The 10505-nt window shown below is 39.2% G+C and overlaps 1 long non-coding RNA gene across 1 annotated transcript in view; it reads left to right on the top strand.

Moving 5' to 3' along the window:
- Nucleotides 1-486: 486 nt before the first annotated feature.
- Nucleotides 487-10505, top strand: part of LOC138141778 (uncharacterized) — a 32820-nt gene continuing 22801 nt past the window's right edge. The window contains exon 1 of the long non-coding RNA XR_011163253.1: nt 487-715. This is a non-coding gene — a long non-coding RNA (uncharacterized lncRNA). The remainder of the gene's footprint in view (nt 716-10505) is intronic.

Raw genomic sequence — 10505 nt, 5'->3', positions numbered from 1 at the left:
CAGAGCAACCCTAACCCTCTTTATACTCAGTTTTCAGAAGTTTTCTCAAAACTTCAGTTAAAGCAAAACTAAGTGATACAATGGAAAATAAATAAAATTCCATTATTACAATCATTTTTGAAGAGAGATACAGATTCTTTCTTTGGAATATCAGGGTATTTACACTACCCACTAATATTTGGAAATATATAGAAATTTTTTATTACTAATATTCTATAGGCTTCTCTAAGTCACAGTGATATAGCACAATGAACACTGGATATGTATTAGAGAATCTAGGTTTAAATCCTTATTCTACCACTTACTGTAAGTATAGCTTGGGGCAAATCACTTAAATTCTCTTGGCCTCAGTTTCTTTCTTTATAAAGGAAACAGGATTAGAAGATCTCTAAGGTTCTTTCTAACTCCAAATTTTATAATCCTATAGATTATATAGAGCCTGAACTAAAGCAATTGTCACTTCTAGGTCAACTGGCATTGGTCAAGAAAGGGTTGCCAGCTGGGACACTGACACATAGGAGCAGCTGTGCAGAAAAATCAACAGAGGAGGAGAGCAAAGCAGCAAACAAAGCATGACTGGTGCAGAGAGGCAGAACCAGGGCATACCAGGTTGTGGCATCAAGAAAATGGAGACAACAACCAAAAGCTGGGATGCAGGCTGGATCATTTGCTCTAGAGGAAGATGCAAGAGCAAAAACAACAGCAAAATTTGGAGGTAAGTCAGGAGGTTAGGAGTCATGTAATAAGGTCAATCCAAGAACAAAGCTTTCACTGGGGAATTTTTTTTGTCCTTTTTACAGAATCTACTTTGCCTTCTGTTGCTTAAAAAAGGGGATGCATAAATGTACTATTGGCACAAGAAGCCTCAAATGCATTCATTTAATGAATGGTGACTACAGTCACTCAAATGGCAAGCTCATGGTTTTTAATTGAGTTCTGGAGTCTTTTAATAAGTGTTCCAAAAGGACATAATCAATCAATTACAGTGTCTACTGAAGTCATTCAATAGAATGACACATCCTGAGCAAATAAGTGATTGCTCTATGGTATAATGAAATAAACACTAGTTTAGGAGTCAAAAATCTTGGTTTCTAATCCCAGTTTACTAGATGGAAAGCCTTGGTCAAGTCCATGGTCTAGTGGGAAGAATATTGAGTTTAGATATAGATGACCTGGGTGGATTTGGATTCTAACTGCTGCTTACTAACTCTAAGGCCTTGGGCAAGTAATTTAATCACTTTAGGCCACAGTTTCCATATCTGTAAAATAAGGGAGCTTAATTAGATGACCTTCTTGCTTTAAATTGTATGATCCTCAATAACTTAGTCTCTCTTGAACCTGATTTCATCTATAGAATATAGATAATTCTATTATCTTTGACTAGAGAATTAGCATGACATGGTGGATAGCAAACCAGTCTAGGGGTTGGGAAGACCAGGGATCAAATCTCCCTTCCAACATATACTATCTATGAAATCCTAGACAAGTCAGTTAACCTCTTAGTGCCTCCAGGCAACTCCAGAGGTCTAGCTATAAACTGCAGAGTAGCTGCTTCTCTGAATTGGTAGTTTCCTCACTAAGTATTCCTTATAACAGTTTAATCACAAGTTAGGTTCCCTCCCAAAATCTAGGTTGTTTAGTCATTTTTCAGTCACGTTTGACTCTTTGAGACCCTTTTTGGGATTTTCTCAGCAAAGATACTGGAGTGGTTTGACATTTCCTTCTCCAGCTCATTTTAGAAATGAACAAACTTCAGAGTTAAGTGACTTGCCTAGAGTCCGAGGTTGGATTTGAACTCAAGAGAAGTCTTCCTGACTTCAACCCTGGCACTCTATGCACTGCACCACCTAGCGCCCCCTCCCAAAAAAAATCTATATAGAGACATAATTGTATTCTCTCTAATAGAATATATAAACTTCTTGAGTGTTACTTAATACTGTCTCAGGGACCACAGGTGACAAATTTTATATTTGAGTCTGTAGTATCTAACATAGTATTTGGCCCATAGTTGTCACCAAACAAATGTTTGTTGGGTGAATGATTGATATCTGACCTATATGCCTCATAAAATGCATACAAAAGTAGTTTGTATACTTTAAAATTCTATAAAAATGTAATTAATATTTTAAATTAGTAATATTATCTCTCATCATTCAGAAGCAGAGCAAATGGAAAGAAATCCAATAGCTTATAACCATATGCTTCTAATTGATATTCTACAAAAACTTATCTTCTCCATAATTAAGAGAAAAAAAAATAAAAGTTTGAGAGAAAAAAATAGCAGGATTTGACTGTTTAGAAAGATAAGGTGGTATTACTGTAGCAATCTAAATGTGGTGAATAACTTTTTCCCTCATGGGCTAATCTATTTTGAGTTTGTCTCATTAAGGTACTTTCATTATGTTTTGCTCCTATACAACTTCCTCCAGTTATATTTAGCATATCTCTCTAATTACATATACTTGTCATTGCAAACTCCTTGCATTATTTTTTTAGCTCTTTGTTTCTTTCCTTTTAAATCAGACTCCTTACCCCTACACCAAAATAACGTTGTCACTTATCACAGTTAGGGACTGCTTTATACAGCTGGGGTTAAGAGAATGCCTCTCATAGCACCCTGCTGATATCATTGATGTCCATAGACAGAGAGGCACCTCACAAATAATTTTTGACTATGATGCAGATCACTATACTTCCAAAACAACCAGTCTCTGCTGACATTTCACACGCACATTGCTCTGTAACTTTCCCTTGAAGCTTACTTCTGTATCTCAAGTCAAATCAACAAGTCAATAAGCATGTATTAACTGCTACTTTGTGCAAGGCATTGTACTAGGCACTGGGAATACAATTACAAACAGAAAGAAAGACTCCTTTTCAAAGACTTCACATTCTGAGGTAGAAAGACAGAATATAAAAGGAAGTTGAAAGAGGGTAGGAAGAAGAGAAAACTATCTGGCAGGGGATCATGGTAGAGAAAATCTAGATAGTCAGGAATGCAATCTGTAATGAATGAAGATGTGGATGGCCTGAATGTTCTTAAAATGAAGTTCTGTGATGAACTGGCCTATCAGAGGGAGAGACTGCAAGGGTAGTGGGAGGTCAAGGAATGGAGTGAGCTTCCAAGGTAAGGAGGTTTCCATGGCATAGTGGAGAGAGTCCAAAGTGGAGTCAGTAGTGCAGCCTTAATAAGAATTTGCAGTCTTCATAATAGTGCTAGAAATAGCAAAATTAAGGAAGAACTCAAGGAAGAAAAGATCCAGATGGATAATTGCCCTTAAGAGCCATTGGAAGATGAGTTCCATTGCCTCCTAGATAGAATTCTACCCCTTGCAAGTGAACAGTATGAAGCATTTTGAACTTCCGTGATCTGTGTTGATCCAGAAACCATCAGGTAGCAATTCAGTTTTCTGAATACAAACAGCCCAACATTCGTATCCTTTACCTTGAATTCAGTAAATGGAATGGACCCAACTTCAAGTGCCAATGAATTTGCCAGAGATTTTGGCAGTCATTAGCCATTATTGATGATTCAAAGTTAATAGCATTTATTAAATGTTTGCTGTGTACCCAGCACTCTGCTAAGTGCTGACTGGAGATACAAAGATAGACAAAAATAGTTTCTGCCTTCAAGGAGTTCAGATTCTAACAGTGGAGACAACATATGAAAGACTAGGTATATAGATGATAAATGCAAGGTATTTACCTCAGAGGGTAGATGCCAGAATGGAGGAGGATAAGAAAAAGTCTCTTGCAGAAGGTAGAATTTGAACTGAAATTCCTCTGGAGTCATCAAAGTTCAGTGGCAAATGCAGCTGAGTAAAGGGTGGACTGAAGTGAACTCTCAAAGAGACCAATCGGTAGGCTGTTACAATAGCCCAGATGTGAGGTAGTGAGGGCCTGCAGCAGAGTAGCAGCTATCTCAGAGGAGAGAAAGGAATATATGTGAGAGATGTAGTGAAGGTGGAATCAAGAGGACTTGACATGAGTTTGGACATGGGTTAAATGCCAGTAGAGTTAAGGATGACCCTTAGGTTGTGAACCTCAGTAACTGGGAAGATGGTGGTGCCCTCAACAGTAAAAGGAAAGTTAGGAAAGGTTTGGAGGAAAAGATAATCAGTTCAGTTTTGAAAATGTTGAGTTCAAGATGTCTACAGGACATCCACTTTGAGGGGTCTAATAAGCAATTGAAATGGGAGATTGGAAGTCAGGAAAGAAGTTAAGTCTACATACATAGGATATTGATTGAACCAATGGACATTGATGAGATCTAAAAGAGATCATAGAGAAAGAGAAGGGAAGACAACCAAGGACAGACTCTTAGGGAATATCCATAGTTAACAAGTATGACCTGGAAGAAGATCCAGAAAAAAAGACTGAAAAAGGAAGGAGGAAAATAAGGGGAGAGCTTGAAAAATTAAAGAAGACAATATCTGGAAGATGGTAATCAACAGTGTTGAAGGTTCTGTATACCAAGATGATTCTTTGTACCAAGATAAGGATAAAATAGATACATGATTTAGACATAAAGGGTGATACCATAAGCAAATTAGGAGTGCAAAGAATAGTTTACATGTCAGATCTATGAAGAAGGGAAAAGTTTATGACCAAATAAGAGATGGAGGATATTATGAAATGTAAAATGGATAATTTTGATTACACTAAATTTAAAAGTTTTTTTGACAAATAAAGCCAAAGCCAATGCAACCAAGAATAAAAGGACATCAGAAAGCTGGGAAACAATTTACAGGCAATGTCTCTGATAAAGTCTTCATTTCTAAAATATATGGAGAACGGAGTCAAATTTATAAGAATATAAGTCATTCCTCAATTGACAAATGGTCAAAGCATATGAACAGACAGCTTTCAGATGAAGAAATTAAAGCTTTCTATAGTCATAGGAAAAAATGCTCTAAATCACTATTGATTAGAGAAATGCAAATTAAAACAACTCTGAGGTACCTATCAGATTGGCTAATATGACAAAAAAGAAAAATTATAAAGGTTGGAAAAGATGTGGGGAAAATGGGTACACAAATGCATTGCTGATGGATTTATGGATCCAGCAATTCTGGAGAGCAATTTGGAACTATGCCCAAAGGGCTATAAAACTGTGCCTACCCTTAGATCCAGCAATACCACTGTTAGGTCTGTATCCCAAAGATATCTTTAAAAAAGGGGAAAGGACCCACATATACAAAAATATTTATAGCAGCTCTTTTTGTAGTGGCAAAGAATTGGAAATTGAGGGGATGCCCATCAATTGGGAAATGGCTAAACAAGTTGTGGAATATTAAAGTAATAAAATACTATTGTGCTATGAGAAATGATGAGCAAGTGGATTTCAGAAAAACCTAGAAATAATTGTATGAACTGATGCTGAGTGAAGTGAGCAGAACCAGAAGTACGCTGTACAGAGTAATAGCAACATTGTGCAATGACCAACTTTGAATTAGCTCTTTTCAGCAATACAGTGGTCTAAGACAATTCCAAAAGACTCATCATGGAAAATGTGTGGAAATATATTCAATATGATTGTACATGTATAGCCTTTATCAGATTGCTCACCATTTGGGGGAAGGGGAAGGGGAGGGAGAGAGGGAGAAAAAAATTGGAACTCAAAAACTTAATAAAAGTGAATGTTGAACTACATGCACACACACACACACAAAATAAAACAGTGTTAAAGGTTGTAGAGAGGGCAAGAAGAATGAAAATTGAGAAAAGGCCATTATATTTGACAATTAAGAGATCATTGGTAACTTTGGAGAGAGCATTGAGTGGAGTAAATTAATAAATAAAGCATTTGTTAAGAACTATGTGCAAAGCATTGTGCTAAGTGCTGGGGAATATGAATAGAAAAATAATATAGTCCCTACTATCAAGGAGTTCATATTCTAATGGGGAAGACAAAACAAATGGAAGGTTTCAGCTACAAGTCAGTTGGTCCTTAGGGAGCAGTAGCAAAGTAGATGATTGTACCTCATCTTTAATGTCATTTTCATTAATAAAATATCAGTTTCTAATGTTGAACAGTTTGCTAGTGCCAAGGACTTTGGTGGCAAGAACTTTCTTTTCTGGGTGCTCAGTACCTGTGGTTGTAGCACCTAAAGGAGAATTATCAGGTTGCATCTCCACAGGAGTTGCTTCCTGGGGTAATGGATGAGGGCACTGAGGACTAGGAAGCATTTTGCTATTCTTAGGGCTCTTGGCTTTAGGGTCTTGGACTGTCTGCATTAGGATTTTAGAGGAGATTGTAGTCAAGGTAGTGGTGATGGTTTGACTTACATAGCACATGCTGTTTCCCCTGATTCCCTATAGGCACCTCAATGATTCAGCTAGCTTCTTAATTGAAAGTCAGAAGACAAACCACAAAGAATTTAGAAGAGAGTGAAGGGAGAGCATGAGGAGGCACTGATTTTCCATGAGCCATGGTGAAGAGTTTGCCTTGTGTAACTGAAAGCAAGGTGGGATTTTTTGTTGTTGTTTTTTTGAAGTTCAGTTTCCCAACCTAGGCTAAATTGTAAACATTTAAAAAATTGGTATCCTTTGAACCCTGGCAATCCACAGCTGTAACATATTAGGTGCTGAGGCATAGCTTTCATGCCTTTGGGCACTAAGACAATCAGATGCTGAGTTTCAGTACATGGACTCTCTATGCTGGCCAATCAGGTAACACACATGGATTACACATGAGGGCTCAGCCAATCATGTACTGTGCATTTGGGCTATGCAAGTGGGCTCTCTGCACTGAGCCTGGAAGATTGATATCACTTTGGGGATCACACCTGAGAACTCTTGATGTCTTGGATGAGACTCTGGGTAACTGTTGTTAAGGGGTCCCTTGCCCTCACCTCTGGCTATGAGTGTGATCCCAGAAGAAGAAAATGAGCATTGAGCATGGAGCATTGAGGAAGCTAGTGGCAGCAGCAGCAGATACTGGTTGAAGTAGCCTCATGGTTGTAAAAGTGAATTGAGCTACGTAAAGGCAAGCACAAGCAGCTTTCCAGAGGACAGCTGCTGTGAACAGCTTCAAGGTTCTGATTACATAGTATAGTGAACTCTCTATTCAGCAGTAAGTAAGAAATCAGAGTACAGCATTCACAATGTTATGACATAACAATTTATCACTAAAATGGCCACATAGTTTTAAACAAAGTATAATTACTTAGTAACTGAATCATTTAGTAACTCAAAGTAAGTCCTTAATTCAATCATCCTTAAGGAGGCTTGTCTCCTTAATGAATACAAAGTACAAAGGTCAAAGTTCTCCACCCCTAGGTCACAGTAAATCATAATCTTCTCAGTCAACATCAGGTACTCAAGAAAAGATCTTTTCATCTTGACTTGAGGCTGGCTCTCAGCTTCCATGGTCCCAGCTCCAACTGTCACCTGAGTTCAAAGGCAGGCAGCTCTCTGTTCCTTGTCCAGCTCCTTGTCCAGTTTTCATACAGTTCTTTGTCCAGTTCCTGTTCGTTATTGAAGCTCACAGTATCCAGTCCACCTCAAGTCCTTCACAGTTCCTGTTTCTGGGAAGACAAAGCTTGACAGAGCCACAATAATATTCGTGCACATTGCCAGCACCCATCATCAATTCACTATCTGCCTGTGAAATCAACTCAGACCCACCAACAAGGTTTGAGAGCTCAACATAAATCATCAGTATAGAAATCAACAAAGACCCACAAACAAGGTCTAAGAGGTCAGCACAAATCATCAGTAAAGTCCCAGGACCCCTATTCTCTCTTCCAGGACTTCTGTAAACAGACAACCAGAAAATCCTCTTTCAGGGTTTCCAGGAAGGTCCCAGGCTTGTACAAAGTATCACAAACAAACATAAACACAGGCAGAACAGACAAACATAAGCTGGGATACTGCAAGTTTCTCCTTCACCACAAGAGCTCCCTTCTCAGTTCTGCTTGGGCCTCTCCTTATATGTGGTCATTAGCTCCTCTACTTCCTGTTGCAGGAGTTCACAAGTTCTAGGGTTCACAAGTTGTGGGATTCACAAGTTCTGGATCTTAATACTTGATACAATCAAGAACTGAAACAAGGTGTTAACTACTTCTGTGTTAAATAGCTGAAACAAAGTGTTAATTCAATAATTGAAACAAGGTGTTTACTTCTGTGCTTGACATTACAAGCGAAAGGGCAGAGACCTACCCACAGGAAGAAGGCTTAGCTTAAGCCCCCTTAAGAAGCTATTATCAAGAAGCCTCTGAGCTTTGAAAGTAAAATAAGATGGAGGTGCTGGTAATATGTGTAAATATTGTTGTTGCCCTGTTAAGCTTTGTTTTCCCAGAGAAAGAAAATGGGGGCAGGAGTCCCTGGAGCCTGTGGTCAGGCAGGAGCAGTCCCTTCCCCCATGAGCTGAGACAAGGAGCAGGAGCAGAGAGCTGCCTGCATCAGGATCCAGGCAGGAGCCGAAGCAGGCAGTTCACAGACCTGCAGGAAGAAGAGTTATGGGGCTCATCAGTCAGCCCTGAGTCAAGATGGAAACTTTGTAGCAAGGCAGAAGCAGTGAGAATGTCAGGTGGGAGCCTGCAGAGGCAGCATAGAAAGGACACACCCCTAAGAGGACTTTACTTGGACATTTTGTTTTGATTGAGGGATTGTAACTTACTGTGACCTAGGAGTAGTGTGTAATGTTTTCTGCTACCCCTGGGGATGTGTTGTGCTAGGAATGAACATGACCTATGACCCCCTGATTGTATAAAGAAGTGTTTTGGGGAATGCTATGTGATATATTGAATGCAATGATATATAACACTCAATGACTGAGTGTTACATATATACTGAAAGATATATTTTGTTTAAGGCCATATGGCCACTCTGGTAATAAGTTTTGTTGTTATAAATTATATACTATAGTTTCTTGAATAAGGCTTGGTTTTGAATAAACAGAGTGCTTATTATACCTCATGATTGACCCTTAAAATCATTCACAGCAGCCTTCAAGTATACTGTGCTTCTGGGCATTACACTTTGGCAAGGAAAAAGACCACTTCTTCATGTGACACAGGAGTAAAAGAGAAGGTGAGGAAGGGAAATATAGAGTTGAAATGCTTCAGCAGGTGGTCAGTAAGAACTCAAGATACTGATACAAGCCAGTACAGGGGCCATATGCTGGGAAAGAATTGAGGGATAGAAAGATTAAAGGTGATATTAAGGATGAAGGACAAGCTTGGGTTCATATGGAAGAGGAAATTTGGGAAGATAAAAGACTATAAGCAGATAAAAAAATTTATAAAAGTTCAAGAATATTGAAGTGGAATACTCATGAGTGATGATGAAGATATGAACATCTCTATTCATTCTATATGTGTATAGATGAGGATAATTAGAGAGTAGATACCTGGTAGGACCTGGGAGATTATGGCATTTAAGGAAATATCAGTCTGTATGTTGAAGTCTTCTAGTATGAGATCAGGCACTGGGGTGTAAAGACTGTGAGCCAGGCACTGAACTCATTGAAGGGCAGAATTCTGGGATTAAGTAGAGAAAAGCTAAAAGAATCTTGAATGCATGACAAATTTGGATTGAATAGATCTCAAAGGAAAAGAGGTTCCTGAGTGATGATAAGGAGGGAGAGGAATGGTTATGTGGAGAAAGGGATAATCCAAATCCTCCAACATAACAAGTGAGTCAGGGGCATGAGTGAAAGTACAACCTGTCTGGGAAAGGGTGGCCAAGGATGCTGTGACATCAGGAGTGAGCCAGGTGCCGGTGAAAGCCAGAAGATGAATGGGAAAGGAAAAGCAAGTTTGTTAACATCAGAGCAGGTGTTTTAGAAAGCATAGTGGAAAAGGTGGGTAGATCTAAAATGGAATAGTGAGGAAGTAGAGTCATGTGTGAAGGAAGTAAGGGAGTAGGTAGTGAGAGGTGAGGAATGAAGTTTGTACTGTGAGAGACAGGGTTTCAAAATTGCTAGGATGGGGAGAGTATATATTTGGGGTAGGAGTATGCTAATCATTTTGGAATAAATTCAAGCTGATTATTCAGTGACTGAATATAAATCCATCGAGGGAGAAAGGTGATTAAACTGCTCAGGTAGTAAGGTTGAGTACTGTCAGGTCTGAGAGACCTGACTCCAAATAGGATCAGAGGAAGATACAACCCAGGGGAGTTGGTACAGGAGGCTATGTAGTCTGAGAAGAGAGTCAGAAACACTGGAGAAGGCTCTAGAGACAAGAGAGAGGTCTGAGTCCTGGATCTGGAGTGATATAAAGTAGCCTGGGAAGACCATCCCTGGGGAGGAGGAGTCCACAAGTAGGCAGGCTGAATTCTGGCCTGATTTGGGGTAATAGCAAAGGCAGAGAGGCCAGACTCGAGCAGCTTCAGCTGCTATTTCCTGGGAAGTCCCAGGACCCAGGAGGCCACAGGCAGGAAGGCTGGGTCTGGGACAATAAATTCCTAAGTAATGGTTATGCAGAATTCTATATGTTATGCAGATCATGGTATGGAAGATGGCTTGCAGAAATACAATAAAAACGATCCACATCCAT

Source organism: Petaurus breviceps, unplaced genomic scaffold (assembly GCF_028583685.1).
Source record: "Petaurus breviceps papuanus isolate PSGF00001 unplaced genomic scaffold, PetGlider_PUasm1.0 90491, whole genome shotgun sequence".
Taxonomy (NCBI): Eukaryota; Metazoa; Chordata; class Mammalia; order Diprotodontia; family Petauridae; genus Petaurus; species Petaurus breviceps.
The sequence above is the reverse complement of the archived record's forward strand: the minus strand, read 5'-3'. Positions and strand labels throughout refer to the sequence as shown.